Consider the following 25197-nt stretch of genomic DNA (forward strand, 5'->3'; position numbering starts at 1 on the left):
CCCCAGCCTGAGACAGAAAAACAAACAACATTCAGTGTGGGGAGGAAAAAAACAAAAACAAAAACCCAACAGCTCTATAACGTCCCTTCAGCCTCTGGCTTACTTACAAGCCATAGGAGGAGTTAGCATGCTTGTCTGAGGGATTAAAGCCCTCCATATACAAGCCAACACATCCTGTGTGTGCGCTCTAGCAGATCTATTACAAGGTAATCCACTGACCCAGCAGCAGCGCTGAAATCCTCCTGCAACCTAAATCCCAACTCCGTGGCACCAAAGATGCAGCAGCGATGCCACTGAAGGACTGATCTTTGGTGTGACCTCTGCAGGTTCTGCAGTGTGGATTTATCTATCCACACTATCTATCCGGTCCGACTTTTATTTAGCAATTTCTCAGCTGCGTAAAGCTTTGGTTAGAGCTGGACAATAAATCTGTAATAATAATCTGCTCAAATAACCCAGCAGCATTCAGTTTCTATGCAGCACTAATCTGGAACAAACTTCCAGAAAACCACAAAGCAGCCGAAACACCGAGCTGCTGTAAATCAAGGCTTAAGACTCCAAATGTTCAGAGTTGCTTTGGAACCAAATCAGAACCAGGAAGCGGTTCTGATTTGTCAATCACAGTCATGTATCCACTGCTCATATCCTCCCTCTTTCTCTCTGCTACGCCACAGCAGGTTCACCACAGCCTAGCAGGAATCCTGAGGCTAGTTAGCACAGCCACCGAGGAACAGTTTTCCTCAAAAGGTCACTTATTTAGTACATTTAGCAGCATCAACCTTTTATTGTTGAAATCTTGTATTTTGATTTTGTTTATTTGGTGATGTCCTTTTGTAATGTTTGTAAAGTGTTAAAGTTGCTGAGGCCGTAAATTTGAATTTTGTTTCCATTTTGTTTTTATTATTTATTTATTTATTATGACTTTATTGTAACTTTTGTGGTGTGAGCCTCAGGAAGAATAGTCTGTGGTAGAATCTAATGGGGATCCCTAAATAATATGTATGTATATTTTTTTAAAGTACAGAAGATGATTAACAGCGCTAAGACACACCCCCTGGCTCTGATAGGTTGCAAAGCTATTCTGACATATTAATTGTGCCCAGATGCCTGTGCTATCCAGGTTGATTTAATGTCGAGCTTTTCTTTGTGTTATTTTCCAAGAAATGAACAAAAAGATGAACTGGGCATGAAGCTAACACAGAAATTGTCGTTTCTTTCATTCTAAAACAGTCTGTTTACGTTTCCCTTCCCCAAATATGACCTCTTGAAGGCATATTTCTAAAGCATAGTTCTTTAGAAATATGCTCTCTGCGATGTGAAAATCTGACGACAATATCAAAGTGCTCTGGCTCTATTCATGTAAACGTACCTTTAAGGACACCGAGACAAGAAACAGGCTGCCCAAACTCTTATTTCAGCCGGTGAGCGTACACTAATCACGTCCTTAAGAGGACGGCTTTTCTTTTTTCTCTCCAGTGATCCAATTACATGTTTTGTTTACACAACCACAGCCGACGCTCCCTGCTCCGCCATGCTGGGATCCTGACCCAGCCTGGGCCTTTACCCACCGCCAGGATCCGTCATGTGTGTCAAATTAGCGTCATGCATTTCACGTTCATGATGTGCACCATGATGGTGATTCCCGGTGTGCATGTGTACGCCGGGAATCAGCGAAAACTAGCAGCGATTTCTCTGATTTACGCTGCTTTAGAGGAATATACACAAATTATAAATGATCTCTTCCCCCTTTACAAGATTCCTTTTTTTTTATCCATTGTAGTGCCAGAGAAAAATAACCTGAAAAAAATCCAATACTTTTTAAATTATGTCATTTATAAAGAAAAAATTGAAATGTTTGCTAATTACATTTAAAACTCCATTTTGTATTTACTCAGGTTTTTGTTTGCAGTTTAAGCAGTTCTCCCTTTAAAGGGGCAGTGTTTCATCCAATTTACTTTTTTGAGCGTGTTACAATCACATCATTATAACATGTTGTTATAACAATATAGAAACATGTTATAATGTCATGTCCTCATCAAAACCATAAATAGAGCGTTGCCTTTTTTCTTTCATGCTTGTTTGAGAAACCCTTTAATCTCCCGTGGCAACCATTCAGCTGTGCAAAACGCACTCAGCCCCGCCTTTGAGGCACAGCTCCTCCCTCCACTGAGCTGCAGTTTCCAAGCGTCTTAGTTTCTGCCTCACAGAGCAGAAATTCCCATGATTCCCCCCAATAAGCTCCTGCAGACTATCCAGCAGCAATTAGCAAACCTCTGGTGGAACTGAGCATCAGCTGAGCTCATTATAGGAGCTACTTCTCAGTGCAACGCTGGTAAAAATGTTGTTAAAGGGTTAACAGAGGAGCCATGTTGTGATGACTTCTTGAAGGCGAAGCTTCAGAAAGAGACAGGAGTTTCTTAAAGAGACAGAGGCCCAATTTCAAGGCGTTAAATAGCTAAGTAAACTTTCTTTTATGTCATATTTGATATTTGGAGAATTTTTGTAACGACTGATGGTGACGTAGTTACTTAATTGTGCTATAAATCGACACTATAACACATAATACTGCCCCTTTAAGAGTCTAAGAAAGATAATATTTGTTTTTAGTAAGGCTTAGCCTATAAAAATGATGTTCTAGGTAAAAACATTTTTAAAACATGGATAATAATTGTCAAACCCATAATTAAAGATACAATATTCTTCATTAGCACAACCTGACACTCAGACATGCTAGGTGTTTTTCTTCTGTATCCATGGAGACGGTTCAATGACTCCCATCGCTAATCTAAAGACACCCTCACTTCTCAGCTCCACCTTTCTTCCTCGCTGTCTATCTGAGCCGAGTTCATCCACCTGCTGCCATGTGAACCAGGTCAGCCAATCACAGGCCGAGGAGGAGGAGGAGGGGGTGGAGGCTCATGCGGAAGCACCTGCTTAATCTTCAGCAGATGATAGCAGGATGTACATCTGAGAGGGGAGGGAGTTGGACACTGGAGTCTAATGGGTGGTGTGTGTAAGGCGTGTGTTTTCATCTGTGCATGATTAGGCGTGACTGCGTGGCAGAGTGGAAGGTTTATTGAGATCCATCAGCTCATCATTGCTTTTAGTGGCTACAAATGGGCATTAATTGTACTACTGCAGTAGCGTATTGAGAATCCGATTTGCGGGCGTTTAGTTTTAGATGTTTTCTTTAAAAAGAAAGAAAAAAAAACAGCATCTACTTCAGTCACAACCTACTAATTCTGATTGAAACTAAAATCCGCAGGAAAAAAGGGAAACCAGTACTGGTCAGAAAAAGGCTGATTGGTGGACAGAAACAGACTAAACCTGATCAGAAAAGGAAGGAAGTAACTTGAAATCAGAAGGTGACATAAACCACCTTAAAACTGAGCAAAGAGACAAAAACTACAGGTGAAGAATAAAATCCAGAGTAGACAGAGACTGACATGCCAACAGGAACAAATAGAGCTTTGTGAAACAGAGAATCTGAAAGAGACTAAAAACCAGGAGGAAGAAATTCAAGCAACCAGAACAAGCAGAGAATAAAAACCTTTGTCGTCCTTCCTCGTTTCACTCATTTTTTCTTAATCTGCCATGCTACCATCTACCAGCAGGAGGCGCTACTAGGGTTTGGGTCACGGGTCGTAATCCCTCATGTTTCATGAAAGTCAACTGGCCCAATCAGGAAAGAAAACCAAAAATCAGTGCAAATGGAGTGAACGCTTCCACAAAGTACAAATCCAGTTTCAAGATTTCCACATTGTTATGACAATTTATCAACATGATTAAAAAAACAAAAAAAAAAACAAGAGATGAACTAGCAGATGACGGGTTATGTAAATGGGTGTAAAATGATTTATTTACAGGCACAAAACAAAAGTAGGAAAGGAGGAAACAGAGTGCTTGGATACAAAATGAGGAAATGAATAAAATCCACCATTAAGCTAACAACCTGCTCATTTCAGATGTAAAAATTAAATCAATTTGTATAACAGGCTGAACTTGTCTGATAACTGGGATGGATGTATTTTACTTCAAATACAAAAGAGAGGAAAGGGGGAAAAAAAACTAATTGAGCCACAAAGGTTTACATCGTCTTGATCTGGTTCACATTTATTCGGGCAGAGAGGAAGCGGCGCAGATGGACGCCAGAAAATCATAACCTCCATCAGATCCAAACATCCTGAGTGCAGATGAATAATCAGAGGAAATATCTTCCTCTGAATCCTGAGAGAACAAAGACCTCCAGCGACACGAACGAACACGGGACGACCGACACGTACGCAGACGAACTCACAGTCTTTATAGCCTGTTTTGTTGTTGTTGTTGTTTTATGCAAACTGACTTTAATGTTTTATTGACTCCATCAGCTCAACAAGCGGTGAGTCAGCACATCAAACACGGCGGCCTCCATCCACTGAGCCAGACCAAGTGAAGTGTGAACCACAAATGAAGGCCGAGTGGGGGAGAGGGGGGTTAGGGGGGGGGCCAGGGGGAGGCTGGGGGGTTAATGACCCACCGAAAACATCGTAGTTTATCTCCTTTTAAATTGTTTGGACAGCATATCGGGTTTCACTTGTCTGGAATGGACAACGGTTCAGATGGCGAACTAAGCAACGGCCGCATTCAAAGACAACGGAAACCTGAATGATTTTTTTAATTTACATTTTTTCTCAATCGACATTATGGACTGATTTAGAACTTCTTCATCTCCTGATCTTTGGATGGCCATTCTGAAAGCCACCATGGAGTGGCCATGTTTTGGTTTCTACATTTTTTGTCCACCTTTGTGACGTCCTTCCCACCAATTAAGACCCAATGTCCTCTGGAATGGACATGTCTCTGGGATCAAAGCGAAAAAATAAATAAATAAATGAAAAATTTGAATGGTTCTTGTTTCTGACGGGTCTCTTATTGATCATTAACTGTGTTTCAAGTGCAAATCTTTGTCGATGTTCCGCTAATGTTCAAAAAAGACACAATTTTGCAAAAGAATCCATGAAATAAGAGATGAATCTGAAATCACTGCTTCACGTGATAAGTCATTAAAAATCACGGCAGTAAACAGCTGCATAAGATTTATTCATAATTCCCATCTGCATTTCATTCAGGCATGAGCTCAGTCGCCACCCCCATCCTAAAGCTTTCTATAAGGAAATATTCTTTTGAGCATCACTTCAACAAATGATATTTAGTGTTCAGTATCAGATGTAGATCACTAAAGGCTAGCAGCTCTCAGATCTGTGTTAGTGTGGTCGTCATTTAGCAGCATCATGTTCCACAGAGTTCACAGCCAAAAATCCTTTTAAACTTTATGTCACTGGATTGAAACCTTCACAATACGAGACAAAAGGTCCACATTCTGCATCTTTAGCTTCAAATCTCAGCCAAACAGGGGTGTCCAGAAAATCACAAGTGAAAACATGGGCTTCAAAGCACCTGATGCTTTATTTCATTTGAGACTTTGTCTCAAAAGAAATAAAGAAAAATTCTAATTAAGTTCAAATTCGCCGGGCTTCCCCTAGAAAACAAGCCGACCGCGTTGGCAGGGGTACCTACTGTGTTTCTGAAAGTACCACTTGGTGGAAGACAGCGTTAATAATACTTAAACACCCGCTACAGTCAAAGACAAACATTTATAGAACCTGGAATAAATAAACAAGGCCTGGTGGGGTGAGAGTAAAGCCTGGTGGCCCGCCAGGCTTATCATACACTGAGGGAAACCCTGACCTGATATTTCTACTATGTTCCAGTTAAAGCTAATCTGTACAACGACAGCAGAGAATTAGGGTCAAGCTAAGAAAAGTTTTTTTGTTTTTTTACATTTCAAGAATAAAGTCATAATAATGCAAGAACAAAGTCAGCATTACGAAGTCAATATAATATGAGCGCAAAGTCTGAATTATAAGAGAGTGAAGTTGAATAAGAGGAGAATGAAGTTGTAATTTTATGAAAATTCCTCCACAAATGGTAATTTGAAAGATAGAATGAGGAAGATGAGCATCTTGTGAAGTTATGCTTTGGTTTCCATTTTCCAAATGAGGAAATGCTTCACTTTTCAACAAATTATCATCAGGAGCACGACAAGTTGGTCAGATCCTGATAAATACAAGCTTTGCTCTCATTTTAAAACTTCCTTTCTGCCTCCATCCCAGTAACTACTGCGGATTTATTCTCGTAACTTAAAACAATAAAAATCTCTTAGTCTGGCTGTGACACACCGTCGTAGTGCAACGATGAGGCGACGCTTAAATTTAACCGACCAGTCGGCTGAGGATGATGAGTCAGAAACACATTTCCAAACTGCTTTTTCATGAATGCAAATGAGCCTCCAAGCACAGAGAAAAAAATACCACACGCCCTGATGGAGTCATTTTTCTGTAGTGAAGACTTGAGCCAGAAAAAAAATCCCTCAGTCAGAATCTAAGCACGGCTCCATTCATTCAGTTCACAGAAAAACAGTCGGCCTTGTCCGCGTGGAAACGGCCAACATCAATGCTAACATCAATGCTAACATCATTGCTAATGTCATTGCTAACGTCAATGCTAACATCAATGCTAACGTCGATGGTGATGTCAATGCTAACGTCAGTGCTAACAGGAATGAAAACATCAAGGTTTCTTGAATGAGAATATCTCCACAAGAACACAAAATCCAAAAACCGTAAGGTGAAGTGAAAACGATGACAGCATGCACGAATCGAAACATGTATGTGTGTTATTGTACATACATGTTATGTATGCATAAATACATTAAAACATACACCTATCAAAATTTAATTTGGAAGATGAATTTCTTCATGTCTTCAGATCGTAATCTTGAGGACAAATTTAAAATAGCAAAGTGTTTCTTAGTTTTTATAAGATTCATTTATTCATTGTCACAAACGATCGCTTTATTATGACACGGGTAATTGTTTTAAATCAAGGGTTATTTTATCAAACGCCGTCTATTTCCTAATGTCTATTGATCCATTGAGAAAGAAAACCAACAAGGAAGTGAACTATATGAGTAAGTCTACAATGGTTCTATGTGGAGAAAGTGGGAGAGTGTTTTGAACAAGGAATACCTTTTCAAAACTTTCTCTATGCTGATCGAAGATTTAACCTTTATCAAATTTCACTGGTCTCATGCTGAACCACGTGACCGGCTGAGTCATCATGAGGGCCTGATCAACCCATCAGAGACCAACTGTGGGAAATGGCCGAGTCACTTCGCCCTCAACAGCCAATAAGAAAACATGTTCATCTCATAAAAGTTTTGTTAAGGGGTTAATAGAGGAGCCATGTTGTGGTGAGTTTCATAAAGAGAAGTTTTAAACAGACAGACCCAATTTCAAGGCGTTAGATTACAAAGTCATATTTATTTTAGGTCATATTTAATATACGCAGTATTTTTACAATGGCTGAAGGTTAATTATGGTTTAAATGGCTCTATGGGCCTGGCAGACACATATTACTGTTTCTTTAATAAATTTCTTTCCAAAGAAACCCAGCAGACTGCATCACGTTTCGCAAATTTTAATTAGTAAAAACAATAAAATAAACGAAAACCATGTGTGGTTTTGGATTCCCCTCCCCGCTGCCATGCATTACTACTTTTGTTCACACAAAATCCCAATGAGACACGTCAAAGTTTGTGGCCGCAAAGAAAGTAAAACAATGCAAAAAAGCCAAGGGGGAAATGATGAAATAAAATAAAACGTTCAACGCGCTTCAGGAGCAACGAACGTATGAGAGTACAGCCTGTTGGCTTTCACATGGATTCCCTGGGATCCGTTTTTCTCCAGCGCTGCGGCAGGACGCGCAGGAGCCGGATTCCTGAGTGGGATTCATGATCTCACAGTTTGCTGCGCTGCCAGGATTCATCTGGTCGACTCGCTCGGCATATGGAGGAGTCGTGCTGCTCTGACAAGATCCCCTGACTGGATTTGTCTCTGCATTTGTTAATCACAACACACAAGCCAGCAGGGCCGAATGACTCAGACAACATATGCAACAAGTAAAAACAAGAGAGGCAGGCAGGCTGGTGATTTTCTATTTTTTGTTAGTTTTTTGTTTTTTCCTATGCTTTTACCAAATACAGCCAGGTTTTGTGCAGCCAGTTTGCCCAGAGCTGAACTGCAAGCGCAGGCTTTCTAAGTCCTCTCTCTGCTCCGTGTGGTAATAAATATAGTATCTGATGATTTATTTCCACTCTTGGGATCAGGACTGAATTGAGTTTGCAGCAGATCATTACTCACTGCTTGACAAGAGATTTAAAATAAAGCCTTGGCTCTCTGTGTTTGCTTAAAAAAAAAAAAAATCCCGTTTTATGGATGTATAGGAGGCTAGCTACACTGCCACGTAAAAATAAAAAAATAAAAAAAATTTTTTACTCAATTATTCCAGCCAATTAAAAGGATCAAAGATATGTATTAGATATTAACTCAGACTCTGGGAAAGGCAAACTTTTTTTTTTCTCCCAGAATCGCAGTGTAATGCAGAGGCTTTTGCATTTGATGAGGAGATTAGATTGACTTGCAAAACACAGCGGCTAGATATTTCAATTCTGTCAAATGTGAGTCTGTTGCCTTCCCCCCCCGTCCCCCCCTCCCTCACACACCTGCTACATCTCAGGAGAGGATGCCTGAAGCCCCGCCACCTGCAGGTTGCTGTCGGAGCGCTCCGAATCCAACAGGCAGCAGCGTGTCGTTCATTTTCACATGAGAAAATGAGCGAAATGTTTTTACCTCTCGGCTGCTGGATGGATCCACGTGTCGGGGAAGGAGCGACGGGGGGTCGTTGCAGATCTGCAGATCCTGATCCTGGCGAGACTCCCCGGCTCACACGGCGGCTCCCCACCACATCCCGGCCCCTCGGTGAAGCTCGAAGCGCCCTCAGCTTAACAGAATCCAAGAGGAGCTTTAGATTCTGCCTCTCCTCTCTTCTCTCTCTCTCTCTGTTCTGCTCTCCTCCATCAGCTGCCCCACCTCCTCATCACAGAGGAAGCTCAGTTACCATGGCGACGCGTGAGGCTGGAGCCCGATTGGCGACGGTTGTTGTGATGCAGCGGGTTTTTGGCGGCGCGGCCCCACCAGATTGATTGCCTTTTCAGCGGGGACGGTTGCGTAACGCCGAGCCAGAATCAGCAGATATGATGGAATTTACTTTCAATGACAAAAAAAAACAAGAGAGCTTCTGCAGTCTCACTGTAAATCGCAGCTCTTAAGGTAATTAATGAAGATATCTCAGAAGATCTTTTATTATGAGTAGATTCTGCTTTTATGTTTTAAATCATAAATCCACCTTTGGCATTTCCTTTGCTAAAGTATGTTAGATGAGGAAGCAGCATAATGTGTTTTCCAGGCAGAGTCAAGTAACTATGTTAACTTCAGCTGTTATAAAAATGCCATCTATCTATCTATCTATCTATCTATCTATCTATCTATCTATCTATCTATCTATCTATCTATCTATCTATCTATCTATCTATCTATCTATCTATCTATCTATCTATCTATCTATCTATCTATCTATCTCTATCTATCTATCTATCTATCTATCTATCTATCTATCTATCTATCTATCTATCTATCTATCTATCTATCTATCTATCTATCTATCTATCTATCTATCTATCTATCTATCTATCTATCTATCTATCTATCTATCTATCTATATATATATATATATATATATATATATACAATATGACTTAAAAGAAATTTGACTTCCTAAATTAACTCCTTGAAATTGGGCCTCTGCCTCTTTAAGAAGCTCCTCCTCTTTCTGAAACTCGGCCTTCAGATAGGGGCATCCGTTCCCCTATTAACTCTTTAACAGCGTTTTCACCAGAGTTGCTCTGAGAAGCAGCTCCTATAATGAGCTCAGCAGGCGCGCCGCTGCACCAGCTGTTTGCTAATTGTTGCTGGCTAGTCTGAAGGAGCAGAGAGGGGGAGTCACGGGGAGGCAGAACAGAGCAAAGCAGTTTTGAGGCTAAACTGCGTTTTTTTTTTTTATTGTCTTGTAGCTGATTGTTTTCCCAGTGGGCAACAGAGTGGAGCCGCCTAAAGTATAAGAGTGTGGTTTGTAAAGTGACACAGTAATTTGGGGTTCCTGACAATAGTTAGCCAGCAAGTTAAACTATTAGCTTGAAAGTAAATATTTACCTCGGAAGCTAATGTCTCAAAAATTGTTCACATCTATCAGGCTGGAAGTAGAGATTTATTTAAGCGTTTATAGTCAAAATGATAAAAGAACATAATAGTCCCGACTTTGGGAAAACATGGAGTAGAGAGAAAATTAAGAAAGACACTATTTTAATGTCAGTATTAATTATTAATTAGTGTAAGACTGATTAATAACACTTTCAAACATCAATATTAATAACAGTTTACAGTTTGTTTCAGGAGCTTGACTCAGTTCTTTTTAAACTCATTCAAATGTTTGCTGCCTGGACCCTGAACGTCCTCGGTTTGCACCAGCGCTTAAACCCTGGCTGTCGTCCTCCATCATGCCACCGTTTCAGAGCCGCGCGCAACCAGCTCACATCCGCAGCCCTGGCGATCACGCACGACGTTTGCAGGGCGTCGTGACCCTCCTGCCTTTCACACCGCGACTCTCGACCACAGAATCTGAACGAGGCTGCCGAGATCACGCATGGAGTCAGGCGCTCTCCCTCAGAGGTGAGCGTCGTTTCGGTCCACAGAATATTCTGCAGGCTGTTTATGGTTTGCCAGTGTTAACGCCAGAAACATTAGTCATTCTGTAAACTGTCACAAAGGTTGCTTGTCATGTTACAGACAGTTTTCTAAGTTAAGTTTCCTGTTGAAATCTTTTAGGACTCAAATCAGGCATAATGTGACCGTTAAAGATGGACAGCAGCACCGCCAGCAGCCCTGCAGGGAAAATGGATTGATGAATGGATTGTAAATTGCATATTAATAATAATAATAATAATTCTCTGCTCTCCATTCATTCTTTGCATGAAGCCTGCTGACGTGTGCTAACCGAGGGGCTGCAAGCCTAGGATAAGCTCCATGACTCACATGTCATTAATTACACTCAGCCCACCCACCTCGGTGGGCTTTTGGTTAAAAATATCCCACCTGCAGACAAACTGGATCTATAGAGGATTGTGCAGCTGCCAGTTTGTCTTTAACACAAGTTGAACATTCAATTGTGCAAATTCAAATGACAAAAGTACAAATTTCTTAATAGAAACATGGCAATTTTAGGAAAAACCTGTTGTTTTTATTTATTTTTTTTTGGCGGTGGGAGCACTTTTTTTCCCCACCCATTGCACGCGAGCATCACTGTGGACATGTTGCCTGCCGGTCCTCCATCCGAGCAGCTGGTGTCCGGCTCTGACGGCGGGAAGCGGCGCGTTTTATCTGAGCATCAGCAGACCAGCGCTAACAGAATCACTCCAAAAGCCAGCAACAGCGACAACATCTGCTGCTAATTTGTGATCTTGTCAGGCGCACCTTTCCTCACCAGGCTCTGCTGTTACTCATCATTCCGCCGCGCCGGCCCCGGCCCGACCCGGCCCGACCCGACCCGGGCCCGGCCCCGGCCCGCGCCCCCTCTGTCCACGCCTGTGATGTAACTAACGGCATTTATCGACGCCACGCTGCAGCGGGTGTTCGATTACGGCCTCGCTGCAGAGCCGTATTTATATATTAAATCAATTCATTGTCGCACAGCAAAGACAGGTCACAGCGGTCCAATGTAATTTTAGCTGCAGAGCTGGAAATTGTGTTTCCTGTGAACCCGCTGCACTTAGACGCAACTTTGAGGTTTTTTTATTAAAAAAAAAAAAAAAGAAGAAAGAAGAAAAAAAAACAGTGCGGAAAAGGTCAAAATTAAAATGGATCAGTAACAATAGTGGCCATTAGAAATGAAATTCATCCAATAAATATGACCTTGCAAAAGTATTAATTTCCCTCGCATTTCATTATACTTGAAATTGATTATTCTGACAGTTAACCAATTAGCCGGATAGAGAAGTTTTCACTTTTTGCACATTTTTTATTTAGCCACTTATGCATGTTTTAAAAATACAATATTAAAAATATGTTAAAAGATGCGATAAACAAACAATGAAACAACTTTTCATCGTTTGAAATGCAGTAGCTGCATCCCTTTGGTGAACGCTTAATTATTTGTATCAAAGGAAGCATCTGCAACTGAAAAATACTTTCTGTTTGACCCGACATCAAATCAGTGAAGCAATGATCTGGTGACTATTATTTAGATGAATAATTGAATAGCAAAATGTGCTTAAAAGAAGATTTTGTTTTTGTAACAGAAGCTAAAATTGCCATTCAAGTTCTGGGTAGAACATTCTTACAGACAAAAAAGTTATTTTTTTATGTTAAAAACAAAATATATATATTTTGTACACTTTTGGCATAATTACTGCTTCGTATATGTTGTGCTTTCAAGCAAATGGTCGTTTTTGCATCTATATGCTTTGGCTAGCAATTAATCGATTGCTAAATTAGTTGACAATTGTTTCAATAAGTCGATTCATCATGATTAATCCGATTAATCCGATTAATCGTTTCCTCCAAATCAGACAAAGATCACCAGAGTTAACACACTGAGCTGCTTTCAATAATGATTTCTATTATCAAGGGGATGATTACATGGCTCTCAGTAATCATCCAACATAGTGTTCATATTTCCAGAGACTGATCCTAATGATGGTCGAAGTCAGCACTGGCTCACTCGTGACCTCTGACCCGCCTCGCGGCCCGGAGCAGCTGGCCTACACTAAATAATTAAGAGGTAAAAATAAGTCTGAGCAGAGCAGCTGCAGCCAAAACACAATCCCTGTGTTACCTAGGGAGAGTACTTCTGCAGGTCAAAGGTCAGCGTAAACAAAAAAAAAAAAAAAAAAAAGAAAAAACTAAGAAAAAGCAAAACGGCTTGGAGACGACCACACTGACCTGAAGTCCATCTCCGGCACCGAGCGCCGTCCTTCAGTCCAGCTGCATCACTTCAGAGCACCAGGATCGTCCATTTAAAATAAAGCTGCCAAAAAAAGGAACAAAAAAAAAGAAAAAAAGCAGAAGATAAGTTTTGAAATAACTTCCTTCCTCAATCAATCAAAAGAGCAAGAATTGTGCCCTGCACGGTACATATTAGGAGATTTGTTGTGATTTGAGTCTGACGCCAGCTGAGAGGACGCCAATGATGTTCGCCTGCAGATGAAGTGACCGCCCGACCCGCTCACAACGTCACAGCACGGGAGGAAGCTTTAAAAATAAAAATGAAAATGTTTAAAAATGGAGGCAGCAAATGCTGCGTGGTCCCGATGTGACGGACCGCTGATGAGAGAGAAGGCGCTAATTTTAGCCCAGTGGGGGAATGAGGGGGAGCCGCCTGTCACGTTTCGACTGTAGTGCTTCAGTGTGTTTTGGCAAATGACGGCGATGCGTCACTGTCTGCGGAGGGAGGGAGGGTGAGGCCGGTCGCCTGAAGCTCCGCTGAAATAACGGATAAAGTTCAGGTGCTTTTATTTAGGCTGCTTTGACGTTGCATCCAGTCTCCAGCCAGAAGCGACTCCTCTGTGAGAGTCTCAGACTGCAGGAACCTGTCTGCGAGTGACGACGGTGACTCATCCACACACCGGGGCTAACTTTGACTCTAAAAATGTTTCAAACTTTGAATGCGGATGATGCAAAAAAAATAAAAATAAAAAAATAACCCAAGGAGATTGTCAGGACGGCGGCCGTCATCCAAAGGGAGACGCTGCCAGAATGTGCAGAGATTCGCTTTTCCTCCAGCCAGTGTTGGCTGCTGCCTGCAGACAGCAAACAACAAAAAACTGTAGAGCATCCTCAATCAAATATTCTTGCTTATTCAAATAAAATAAATAAATATAAAAATAAATCTGAAAACGTGTCTTGCCGGCATCTTAGCATCAACATTTGGGGGTTATTCATATTTCAAGAAGCATGCATTCAAATTCTGCATAACAAATAGATCTGAATATATATATATATATATATATATATATATATATATATTATATATATATATATATATATATATATATATATATATTCAGTCAGCTATATATATATATATATGTAGCTGAGGGCACAGAGGCCCTCATCCTGGCCGCCCAGGAACAGGCCCTAAACACCAGAGCAATAGAGGCCCAGATCTACCACACCAGACAAGACCCAAGGTGTAGGTTGTGCAAGGAGGCCCCTGAGACAGTCCAGCACATCACAGCAGGGTGCAAGATACTGGCAGGGAAAGCGTACATGGAACGACATAACCAAGTGGCAGGCATAGTGTACAGAAACATCTGTGCAGAATATGGACTGGAAACCCCGAGATCAAAGTGGGAAACACCCCAAAGGAGGTGGAGAACGCCAGAGCTAAGATCCTGTGGGACTTCCAGATCCAGACAGACAGAATGGTAATGGCGAACCAACCAGACATTGTCGTAGTGGATAAAATAACAGAGGAAAGCCGTTGTGGTAGATGTAGCAATACCAAGTGATTGCAACATCAGGAAAAAGGAGCACGAGAAACTGGAGAAATACCAGGGCCTCAGGGAAGAACTGGAGAGGGCCTGGAAGGTGAAGACCACAGTGGTGCCTGTGGTCATCGGGGCCCTCGGGGCAGTAACCCCCAAACTGGAGCAGTGGCTACAACAGATCCCAGGAACAACATCAGACATCTCAGTCCAGAAATGTGCAGTCCTTGGCACAGCCAAGATACTGCAGGACCCTCAAGCTCCCAGGCCTCTGGTAGAGGACCCGAGCTCAGAGGATAAGAACCACCCGCGGTGGGTGAGAAGGGAATTTTTTATATATATATATATATATAATATATATATATATATATATATATATATATATATATATATATATATATATATATAGAGAGAGAGAGAGAGAGAGAGAGAGAGAGAGAGAGATTTGCTTTGGCAAATCTCCTTTTCAAGGAGATATATATATATATCTATATATATATCTCCTTTTCAAGGATATATATATATATATATATATATATATATATATATATTATATATATATATATATATTATATATATATATAAAAACATATATGTCTTATATTTGGATAAGACAAATATGGTTGTCTTATTTTCTGATAAATTTATAGAAATACATACATATAGACCTATATAGACATATATTTTTATAGAGAAAGAGATATCTATCTATCCATGAGAGAGATACTTCTCTATAGATAGATATCTATGTACATGTCTACCTATCTGGACATATATATATATATATATATATATATATATATATATATATATATATATATATATATATATATATATATATATATATATATATATATATACTGCTCAAAAAAATAAAGGGAACACTCAACTGTGTTATTTGAGTGTTGAGTGTTTTCTTTATTTTTTGAGCAGTATATATATAATTTTTTTACATATACTTGCATTTTTACCAATTTCTATAGGTTTAAACTTCTTAAATGCTCTTTATTCCACCTTGTTTATATTTTCTTTTTCTAAATTGTCCCTCTAATGAATAAATTTGGTTTTCTTATTTTTTGTTTAGAACTGGAAATAAAGATTTGACAATGGATGAACATGACTACTGATGTCTTGTCTTTTTAATATTATCTATAATGTCCAATTAACAACTGTAGTTCTTTTCCCGATTCACGCCAATCACTCAACCCACTTGTGGCCCCACCCAGTTGACTTCCTGTTTTGTCCTTGCTCAGAGTGTACTTTCCTCAACTGATCTTGATAGTATTTGAGTTTAGCATTTAATTTACGATTTACATCAAACATTTCATCCAACTGCCTCATTAAGTATCTCTGTAGTTCAATACTTCCCAATTCAGGTTCCTTAGATGTGGTCTGACACGCACATTTTGCTTGACTTGATGTGGAAATCACAGGGTCCTTGGAATAACACTGCTTTTCCAAGGAAGCTAAAATCACAGGTTCTTCTCTACAAGACTTCTTTTTCAAGGAATCTTCCTGATCACCACCTTCTTGAGGCAGAGAAGTGTCTTGCTCACTAACATTTTCAGAGCAAGACATAAAGGACTGTTTTTTCTCTGCCGTCTCCTGCACTACAGAGATCGATTCCTGTTTGGCAGCAATTGAAGGGTCTTCCAGTCCAGAACTTTCAGATGAAACCTTGAGTTCAGCAGACGCCTGTCTCTCCAACCAGATATGAAACGGTATCTTTTTCTTCTTGCGGCGCCTGGTCGTTGGTGGCACAAGAAGAAGTTCATCGTCTTGCTGTTCTAGTGTCTCCTGTGCTTTGGAGATTAAATCAGGGTCAGTAACCAGTGGCGTTTCCTTGCCGCAAATCTCCTTTTTCAAGGAATCTTCCTGGTCACCACCTTCTTCAGGCAGACAAGTGTCTTGGTCAATAACACTTTGAGCCCAAGAGCCAAAAAACTCTTCCTTCTCTGCTGTCTCCTGCACTACAGTAATGGATTCTTGGTTGGCAACAGTTGAAGCGTCTTGTGGTCCAGAACTTTCAGAAACCCTGAGATCACCAGAGGCCTGTTTCTCCAACCAGATATGAAATGGTACCTTTTTCTTCTTGCGGCGCCTGGTCGTTGGTGGCACAAAAGAAGTTCATCGTCTTGCTGTTCCAGTCTCTCCTCTGCTTTGGCAATTAATTCCGGTTCAGTGACCAGTGGCGTTTCTTTGGTGCAAATCTCCTTTTTCAGGGATCTTCCTGGTCACCACCTTCTTCAGGCAGACAAGTGTCTTGGTCATTAACACTTTGAGCCCAAGAGCCAAAGGACTCTTCCTTCTCTGCTGTCTCCTGCACTACGGTGATCGATTCCTGGTTGGCAACAATTGAGGCATCTTGCGGTCCAGAACTTTCAAATGAAACCCTGAGATCAGAAGAGACAGGTTTCTCCAACCAGATATTAAACGGTATCATTTTCTTCTTGTGGTGCCTGGTCGTTAGTGGCACAAGAAGAAGTTCGTCGTCTTGCTGATTCAGTCTCTCCTGTGCTTTGGAGATTAAATCCGGTTTAGTGACCAGTGGCGTTTCCTTGCCGCAAATCTCCTTTTTCAAGGAATCTTCCTGGTCACCACCTTCTTCAGGCAGACAAGTGTTGGTCAATAACACTTTGAGCCCAAGAGCCAAAAAACTCTTCCTTCTCTGCTGTCTCCTGCACTACAGTAATGGATTCTTGGTTGGTAACAGTTGAAGCGTCTTGTGGTCCAGAACTTTTGGAAACCCTGAGATCACCAGAGGCCTGTTTCTCCAACCAGATATGAAATGGTACCTTTTTCTTCTTGCGGCGCCTTGTCATTGGTGGCACAAAAAGAAGTTCGTCGTCTTGCTGTTCCAGTCTCTCTGCTTTGGCAATTAATTCCGGTTCAGTGACCAGTGGCGTTTCTTTGGTGCAAATCTCCTTTTTCAGGGAATCTTCCTGGTCACCACCTTCTTCAGGCAGACAAGTGTCTTGGTCATTAACACTTTGAGCTCAAGAGCCAAAGGACTCTTCCTTCTCTGCTGTCTCCTGCACTACGGTGATCGATTCCTGGTTGGCAACAATTGAGGCATCTTGCGGTCCAGAACTTTCAAATGAAACCCTGAGATCAGAAGAGACAGGTTTCTCCAACCAGATATTAAACGGTATCATTTTCTTCTTGTGGTGCCTGGTCGTTAGTGGCACAAGAAGAAGTTCGTCGTCTTGCTGATTCAGTCTCTCCTGTGCTTTGGAGATTAAATCCGGTTTAGTGACCAGTGGCGTTTCCTTGCCGCAAATCTCCTTTTTCAAGGAATCTTCCTGGTCACCACCTTCTTCAGGCAGACAAGTGTCTTGGTCAATAACACTTTGAGCCCAAGAGCCAAAGGACTCTTTCTTCTCTGCTGTCTCCTGCACTACAATGATTGATTCCTGGTTGGCAACAGTTGAAGCGTCTTGCGGTCCAGAACTTTCAGATGAAACCCTGAGATCAGCAGAGGCCTGTTTCTCCAACCAGATATGAAAGGGTATCTTTTTCTTGCGGCGCCTGGTCGTTGGTGGCACAAGAAGAAGTTCGTCATCTTGCGGTTCTAGTGTCTCCTGTGCTTTGGGGATTAATTCCGGTTCAGTGACCAGTGGTGTTTCCTTGGTGAAAATCTGCTTTTTCAAGGAATCTTCCTGGTCACTACCTTCTTCAGGCAGAGAAGTATATTGCTCATTAACATTTTGAGCAGAAGACTTGAAGGACTCTTCCTTCTCTGCTATATCTATTGTCTCTTGCAGTAGGGAGATTGATGCTGTTTCGGTAGCTGGTGAAACGTCTTCCGTTGCAGTACCTTCAGCTGAAATAATTAGATCAGCTGAGGCCTGCTTCTCCAACCAGATTTTAAACGGTATCTTTTTCTTTTTGTTCTTCCTGGTCTTTGGTGGCTGTTCCTGAGACTTAGAGGGCTGTTCCTTCTCTATTTCATTTGTCTCCTGCACTCTAGCGATAGACTCTTCTACACTGACCAGTGAGTCATTCTGCTTTTCAATGTTTCCTGCAGAAATCTCTTGGTCAATGGGGACGTGTTCCTCCGACCAGGTTTTAAATGGTACCTGGTTCCTCTCATTGGACTCACTCTCAGGTGTTGGTCTGTCCCCTTTTTGGTCCACTGTCTCCTGTGCTTTGGCAGTCAATTCTTTTTCAACCACCAGTGAAGCGTCCTGCTGTTTGATATTATCAGCAGAAATCTTTAACTCCTCAGGTGCGTACAGCTCCCACCAGACTGCAAATGACACCTTCTTCTTGTGCTTGGTTGGCTTGGGTGGCTGTAATTCCCTTTCGATAATGTTGTTGGATGAAACTTCTTCAACTCTAGGCTGGTTGGACTGCATTGTGACCTCTGCTTGTTTCAGGTTCTAAGATAAATCACTTCTCTAAAAACTCAGTAAAGATTTCGTGTTAAGTTTGATGTCAATCTCCACAAGAAATGTGCACCAAACAAAGTTGAAAGTCTTACTGTGAACTGCTCAATAAATTCTCAAGAGACACGTATCAACAACGGCTGCTAACAGGTTGTGATGAAAGTAGATCAATCTGAGGAGCTTATGTAGTCACTGGTGATGTCAGAATTCTACTTTTGGAGTTATATTGTGATGTCACATTGTGATGTCACAGTTTCATTTGATATTCAGAGCGGCTGATGCGCGCGAACCCGGACATCAGAAAACATCAGTGGGCTTCTAAACTGTCACTGGTTGCCGTAGTTACCCACCATTAACTTGTTGTTTTGGCGTTGTTTAGCATGTTGTCAGCGTAGCCAGCCCATAAATATAACTGTTAAAAACTGAGTGATAAATTAAGTTATGCTACCCAGAGGCGCTGGACAGGGGGGACAGTTAGGACAATTCCAAGGGCTCCTGACCAACAGGGGGCCCTCCACAATTTCTTTTTCCATAGAAATTAAATAAAATGGGGCCCTGTCAATTACAAAATTAATCATATTGTGTTTTCTAAAATTGTTTTTTTTATCAATTTAAAGTTTATTGACTTTTGTGAAGGTATTCTTGCATTATTACTATTATGCCATTATCATTGTATCACTTAAAAACTGTCTCAAAACAGCAATATTATCGTTTATCACAATAACTTCTGGGGCAGTTTATCGTCCAGCAACATTTTTTTATTATGACAGGCCTTGAGTGGTCGCCTCATTCTTCACAATATTTTTAGCCTTCACTCAAATAGTCACATGGGATTTGTTTTTGTCACTTGAAAACTAAATTCAACAAAGTCAGTGATATGATGGAGTGTGCGGTGTGCAAGCCCAGTGATATGTAATGGCCCGGTGATGTCATCATATAGCGAGAGTGAAAGCACGTTGCACTACGAGCCGCAAAACTTAAAACTACATGTTGATTTGATCGTCGTTTCGACAAGGATTCGTTCATTCCACTCCAATGCCTCGTGGAGATGTGTGTGTGCTCAGCTCTGAGGCCTCTGCCTCATGCGCGTTCCCCTCAAATCAGTGATCGGCTGAATATTTAATGGTGACACAACGCCTCGTTGCATCCTGTAAAAGCCGTGGGACCGTTAATTAGAGTGAGTGCTCAGCAGTTCTGTGAGCTGGAAATGTGGCCAGATGGGACGGCTTTGCATTCACAGAGCGACCCGAACCGTCCACCAGCCAGCCAGTCACCTGCCAGACACTCGGCCCTCGTTCAAACACATCTTCCACACACTGCCACCACAGTGTAATTATAAATAACTTGAGGTTGTACATCCAAGTTTTCATACCGAATGTAGTGAGTCAGAACAATAGTGACGGGCCGCATACACATGACACCACTGAAGCTAACCTTCACAAACACTCGTGTTTCCATATTATATGGAGTTTGTTACTAGAGATCAACCTGCAAACTTCAGCACTCCAGCTCATTTTGGCTTTAACACAATGTCAGTGTTAGTGAACATGCTAGCGCTAGCTCAGGCAGCAATGAAGCTGACCTTGGTGCGTTAGCTGAGTTTAGCATATACGCTGCTACTTTCATTCTGGAAGGAATGAGTCATATTCCTCACGCTAACAGCGCTACATCTAATTTTGATATAAAGGCTACAGTTAGTCCAACGAATAGAGAAAGACAATGTCAGTCAACATGCTAGTAATAGCACACACGCCATTTATAGCATTTTAGCTGACCTTACCTTCTTCGCTAATTTTAACATGTTAATGCTTGCACACCAAATGGAGTAAGTCAGTGATTCAAGCTATATGCAACGTTTTAGCAAACTTTAGCATTTGAGCTAATTCTGCATGTTTTCATGAGATGCAACAAACACAAATAAAAACTGTCAGTTATTTTAAGCTGCTCAGGCTTTGACACTTTGACCTGAAGTTGGCGAAACCTTTCTCAGCATCGAGATTATTCAAATAATAAATTATTTGAATTTCTTTCTTAGACAGGAACCCAGTTCCTCCATTATTATTATTGGATTTGGATCCGACAGACACTTTTACAGGGCCTCTTTTAAATTTCTTCAGAAATTTCAAGTTACTTCCTAAAACTCTATTTCAGTCAACCTAGAAAGGTTGAACCCCAACAGTTCCCTGTACGTCTGAGGAAAAAAAGAAAACAACCATCAAGAGACTTTGGACTATCTTTCCAACCTAAATGATTTTTTAACTGAAACTGTAATTCTCAAATGTGCCCTTAACCTCCTATTCTTTGTAGCACATGCCGGTTTAAATCTTAAACAGGGTTAGAACAAAAAAATAAATAAATAAATAAAGGGCAGCGAAAAGACCGACGGGTTATTTTCAGGCTGTGAAAACGGAGGCAATCACAGCAGCAGACTGAGAGACAGAAATAGGCAGAGTCGCTCATTTGCATCCAGCGTCACACGCTCCGGCAGCCACCCCTCACCCACCACTCAGTCCTGACTGTGAAGCCGCATCCAAGTGGGCTGGAATCCCTCTGTTTACGCTGCTAAAAATAGATTTCACACACTGAGATGACGTGGCTTCTCGTGATGAGGCGCCACCCCCCTCGTCCCCTACCCATCATGCCCTCTTCCCAGTTGTCGGTATGCAGCTCTCAGCCGGCCTACATCCCAACTCTCCTCAGATCCACAGATTTAAAGGCGAGAGAGATGGATGGATATATGAAAAAAGGGAAGTTAATCAATACTATGACTCATTCTTTCTGTGGCAACCGCTTCCTGACAGCATTCACTGGAGCAAACCGAATCATTTCAGCTCAATAATCAGCTCTGTCCTCTGCCACTCTGCCTCACACATCTGTGTGACTCCTTCATGCAGAAGAGGAGAGAAGACGCCACTTCTCAAACCATTTGACTGAACAAGACAACAACAGCTTCAAAAGCCCTCGCCGGGTTACGGCCGATGCTTCAATATTTGCATTTGCCTTGCACTACATCATGTACACACGGCAGCTTCAGGGCCAAAAACGAGCATAAGTACCGATGACTCATCCTGCACACCAGGGCGTACACTGCCAGCAGTTCTAATGGGAAAAGTTCCTTGCATGGGCTTTTTTTTGAGGGAGTGGAAAGAAATGAAGGATGTGTCTCTTTTTTCCAGAGGTAGCCTGGATGGGATTCTCCAGGCTGTCAGGGAAAAGCCCTGGTATGACAGCTACGGAGGATGCAGAGGAAAAGGGCGTGGTTCATTCAGGAGCTCAACTTGTACAAGAACAAGAGTCGTGAGCAATTTAGCCATTCTTCTTTGCAGTATCAGGTTGGATGGAGGCGTCTGGTCATTTTCACATCTCTCCAGAGCCGTTCAATCAGATTCAAGTCTGGGCTTTGGCTTGACCGCTCCTTTGAGATCTCAGGCCATAAGTGTTGGGTTGTTGTCTTGCTGACAAATTCATCATTGGAGCAGGTTTTGAATCCAGGATGGATTTGCACAGTGACTTGTCTGTCAGTATCTGCTGTGGCAAAACATCCGCATAGCCCGACGCTCTCACCACTAGGGATAGGTAATGATCTGGGTCCTCATGCATAAAACGTGCGTGTGCATGAAATATGTGCGGCGCCGTATTTTGTGGCACCGCACAGTCCTGACTGGTTGTCCTTCCTCTCTACAGAGGAATGCTGACAGAGTGACCATTGGGTTCTTGGGTCACCTCCCTGGATAAGCCTGGCCAGCTCTACGAAGAGTTCCTGCTGGTTTCAAACTTCTTCCACTGACCAATGACGAAGGTCACTGAACTCACTGGGACCTTCAGAGCAGCAGAAACGTTTCCGGAGCCTTTCCCAAATTTGTGCCTCAAGACAATCCTGTCCCAGAAGTCCACAGAAAAATCCCTTTGTGTCCTGCTAACCCAGATTGCCAGCTGTATAGACAGGTGTGTGTTTCCCAATCAAGTCCAATTAGCTGAATTTACCACAGATGGACTCTGGTTTTGAAAAAAAAAAAAAAACTCAACCTAAAAAGCAACGTTTATAAAATACTGCTATTTGTTACAAACACTCGGAGGTTGAGGCGTAATTATTCTATTCTTCGTCCACTTCCATTGGTCTATGATCCATCTGAATCGCTGTGATTCCTAGCACTTTGCTAACATCCAAGTATTGTGTATGTTTCCTGGAACAGTTTGGTTTTTCCAAGCATCATCCTGAACAAGTTAAGAGGCCGTGTCGGATTACCAAAACAGCTTCTGCTGCGTTTGCACCTTCAGATTCTAGTAGCTTTAAGGGCAGGAGTGTGCAAGTGCCAGATGAAGCGACATGTTTCTAAGCAGTGAGTGAAACCGAGAAATATTTCTATGATTTATTTATGAAGCAGACGTTTTCTAACATAGTTGCATAATAAATGCATCCGGGAAGCAAACACAGTGCATCCTAGAATTGATGCATTTCTTTTTTAGGCCCGAGCAGCTAAGCGCTGCGAAGGCCTATTGTTTTCCTATTGTTTATTATTATTAGGCCCGAGCAGCTAAGCGCTGCGAAGGCCGCTTTAGGGCCTATTGTTTTCCTATTGTTTATTATTAGGCCCGAGCAGCTAAGCGCTGCGAAGGCCTATTGTTTTCCTATTGTTTATTAGGCCCGAGCAGCTAAGCGCTGCGAAGGCCTATTGTTTTCCTATTGTTTATTAGGCCCGAGCAGCTAAGCGCTGCGAAGGCCTATTGTTTTCCTATTGTTTATTAGGCCCGAGCAGCTAAGCGCTGCGAAGGCCTATTGTTTTCTATTGTTTTATTATTATTATTATTCTTCCACCCAAATGAATTGGCTTTTTGGGGGCTTTATCATATTCAAAAACTCACCAAACTTGGCGGAGGCCTTAAGCCTGTTTAAAATTTACGTATTTTAAAGTCGTAGCAAAAATTGCAACAGAAATGTCTCTACGGCGCCACCTAGAAATTGGAAAAACACCCTTTTTTACCCTCTGCTATTCACTTACTTATCGTAGACACATGAAATTTGGTACACTTGTAGAACTCCCCAAGACGCTCAAAATTTACAATTAATGTCATAGTGCAAGTATCACAGGAAGTCAGCCATTTTTGATTGAAGTTCCCATTTTGACCCCATTTTTGCCGATTTTTGCCGTTTACAGCCTTTGTATTTGATCTATCTCCTCCTAGGGATTTTGATTGATCGACTTCAAACTCGGTCAGTCTGTTCATAAGGCATGTCCCATCTAAAGTTATCTAAACGGTGAGTTTTTGAGTATGCTGAAGGGGGTTAGCAGGGGTCAAAGTTCACCTACTCGCCATAAAAAAATAAACTGCTATATCTCTTACACTGAAACTCACAGAAGCTCCAAAGTTTCTGTGATTGATCATCATCGGGTCTTCTACAATACCCTATGGTCGAATGATGACATCACTTAGGCCACGCCCCCTGAGAACAGGAAGTGTAATGTTTTACTGTGAACTGTCGCTATCTGACCCCTTTGACCTGATCAACATGAAACTGTGCCCAGACACAGAAGACATGTTGGTGTATTGAGGATTCCAACCCCGACCAGCTTCGATGGAGCAGGTGGGCGTGGTGGCGTGGCGAAGTCACCTGTAACGCCATCGCCATACGTTTGGCTCTCAATTCCACATTTTTGGGCCCAGCTGCTGCAAACTCATAAGGATGGACCCTCTCATCCACTCCCCAACAGGAATCCATCACAATATTTGGTGGGCGTAGCCTAATTTCTCCATAGCGCCCCTAGAAAACTGTAAATGATCAGCCCCAAGCCATGCTTTAACCTACAAATACGAAACTTTGTACACATGTGTACCTTGTCAGGACGTACAAAAAAGTCTCTTGGAGCCATGGTCTAAACCCCACAGGAAGTCAGCCATTTTGGATTCAAGTTCGGTTTTTGACCCCATTTTTGCAGTTTACAGCCTTCATATTTGATCTATCTCCTCCTAGGGATTTCGATTGAGCGGCTTCAAACTCGGTCAGTCTGTTCATAAGGCATGTCTCATCTAAAGTTATCTAAACGGTGAGGTTGTGAGTATGCTGAAGGGGGGTTAGCAGGGGTCAAAGTTCACCTACTCGCCATAAAAACATAAACTGCTATATCTCCTACACAGAAACTCACAGAGGCACCAAAGTTTCTGTGATTGATCATCATCGGGTCTCCACATTACCCTATGGTCGAATGATGACACTTAGGCCACGCCTGAGAACAGGAAGTGTAATGTTTTACTGTGAACGTTCGCTATCCGACCCCTTTGACCTCATCAACATGAAACTGTGCCCAGACACAGAAGACATGTTGGTGTATT

The 25197-nt window shown here is 41.8% G+C and overlaps 1 protein-coding gene across 2 annotated transcripts in view; it reads right to left on the bottom strand.

Moving 5' to 3' along the window:
* LOC129374108 (membrane-associated phosphatidylinositol transfer protein 2-like) overlaps positions 1-25197 on the bottom strand; it is a 75736-nt gene that overhangs the window by 27971 nt on the left and 22568 nt on the right. For both annotated transcript variants that reach the window (XM_055052305.1, XM_055052304.1), the window contains exons 2-3: positions 12936-13020; positions 1-7 (exon numbers count right to left, since the gene is read on the bottom strand). The exon at positions 1-7 is cut by the window's left edge and continues 203 nt beyond it. The gene's annotated coding sequence lies outside the window, so the exon portion shown is untranslated. The remainder of the gene's footprint in view (positions 8-12935; positions 13021-25197) is intronic.

Source organism: Poeciliopsis prolifica, unplaced genomic scaffold (genome assembly GCF_027474105.1).
Source record: "Poeciliopsis prolifica strain line A6 unplaced genomic scaffold, Auburn_PproV2 SCAFFOLD035, whole genome shotgun sequence".
NCBI classification, from domain to species: domain Eukaryota; kingdom Metazoa; phylum Chordata; class Actinopteri; order Cyprinodontiformes; family Poeciliidae; genus Poeciliopsis; species Poeciliopsis prolifica.